The following is a 2,105-nucleotide window of genomic DNA, read 5'->3' on the forward strand; positions in this document are numbered from 1 at the left end:
ACGTCTCTCTCTCGGTTGATCCCCACAGCCAGCACAAGTTAAGATCAGAGGAGATACAGAAATCTTAGGACAGGCAGCTGGCTCCAGTAACTCCCTAGATAAATATTCCCAAACAAAAACCCCATTGAGGGTGAAGGACTGAATCTCTGACCCATGTAAAAAAGAACAGCAAGTGTACAAAGGATTCGTGCAAAGGACTTCTGCTGGGAAGAAGAGAGTTCATGATGGTAAACACACGGACATGTACTGGGGAAGGGCCCCCAGGTGGAATGGCTGACATGGGCTGAGAGGTGACTAGTTGGGGAGGGGAAGAACACTAATACAAGATGGCACAGCAGGAGAAGTGGGTTCGAATGTCTAGTCATGTTGTTTCTGACCTATCAATACTTAACACAAACCAAGGGCTGCAGAACAGAGTCTTTCCGAGATGGACTCTTCTGTGGTCATTAGCTGAAGTCTCTCTGAGTCTATTAGACTAGTGACATCTAGAATGATCCTGTTCATTGCCTGGAGGTGGGACCTAGAGCCGCAGATTATTCTGGGAAGCTGGCCTAGAAGATGATTGCACAATGACGTCACCACTAAACCACTGCTTAAGTCCAATCCCCCGCCTTCCTCTTCTGCTCTATAGTCCAGAAACATTTCTTTAAAAGCCAGAAAATCCGCAAATGTGAGCAGCATATCGAATATGTCACCAGCCACTTCATCTTTATGGCGCTGTAATGTAGGTGAAAGCCGCCATGTTAAATCCAGGCATCGGCTCCAGCAGCTGTTCTTTAATCTATTTTTCCACCAGAAAAATCTATTCATTAAAAATGGGCGTACAGATGAGTTTATTCTCTTCTGTGTCTTCAAACTTCTGGTAATACTTGTCCATGAAATTTCTCTATAATAACTGGAACTCATCATCCATGATAATGTCCTCTAAATATCCAACCACAGCATCAAATTCTGCATCAGGTGCAGAGAAGGGCAGTGCGGAGCTCTCTTCTAGGGTGTCCATCGCCGCAGCGCTGCATCCACCTGCGCCGGCGAGCGGGCCCCGCGGCCTCCTATCCGGCCCGCGGCCCGGGCCCACCTCCGTCCTGCTCCGCGGTGCCCACACCCGCATCCAGGGCGCTGCAGCCCGCCAGTCGGTAGGAGGCCTCGCCGCCCCGGCCGCAGGCTGCTCACTGCCGGGCCGACTCAGCGCCTACGCGCGAGGCTGGGCCTCAGGTTCCTGGCTGTGGCCCCGCGCCAGCCGGGCCTCCTCGCCCAGCGGGGCCGCTGCACCGCCACCGCCTCGGGTCCAGACGTCGGTTACACACTTCTCTTGTTTATAATGTACACATTTTATGGTATTCTATAATAGTAGTAGAAAATGAATTAAGACACCAAGTATTTCTTCTGTGTGTGCTAATGTAAATAATGTGTTTTACATTTCAAATTTTAAATTCCTCTTGTCCATTGCTTCTATAAGAAAGCAATTGACTTTTGTATTTAACCTTCTATCCTGCAACCTTGCAGTCAGTATCTATTAGTTCCTTGAGTATATTTTTTTGATTCTTTCAGATTTTCTACATAGATAAGCATGTCATCTGTGAACAGATAGTTTTATTTCTTCCTTTGAGATATATATATATATATACATATACACATATATATGTGTGTGTACATATAATCACACGTTTTATACACATAAATATATACCATATATATGCACTCACATATATATACATAAATATATATGTGATTGTATATATATATGTATATTATATATACACTTTATATATATATATATATTCCAAAGGAAGAAACACACACACACATACACAGTATTTATATATTCCTTTTGTTTTCTTGTCTTATTTCATTAGCTAGTACTTTCAGTATGATATTGAAGAAGGGTGGTATTGAAGTGGGGAAATCATTGCCTCCTTTCTGATCTTAGTTTGAAAGTTTCAAGATTTTTACCATTGAACATGTTGTTAGTTATAGAATTTTTACAGATATTCTTTACCCAGTTGAGGAAGTTCCCTTTTATTTCTAGTTTGCAGAGTTTTTATCATAAATGATATTTAGTATTAAATGCTTTTTCTGAATTTATTGATTTGATCATGTGGGGT

At 42.9% G+C, this 2,105-nt stretch overlaps 1 pseudogene; it reads right to left on the reverse strand.

Annotated features, from left to right (window-relative positions):
• Positions 1-387: 387 nt before the first annotated feature.
• Positions 388-1,003, reverse strand: LOC124983956 (ADP-ribosylation factor-like protein 2-binding protein; annotated as a pseudogene).
• Between the last annotated feature and the right edge of the window lie 1,102 nt (positions 1,004-2,105).

The sequence above is a fragment of the Sciurus carolinensis genome, chromosome 4 (assembly GCF_902686445.1).
Source record: "Sciurus carolinensis chromosome 4, mSciCar1.2, whole genome shotgun sequence".
Taxonomy (NCBI): domain Eukaryota; kingdom Metazoa; phylum Chordata; class Mammalia; order Rodentia; family Sciuridae; genus Sciurus; species Sciurus carolinensis.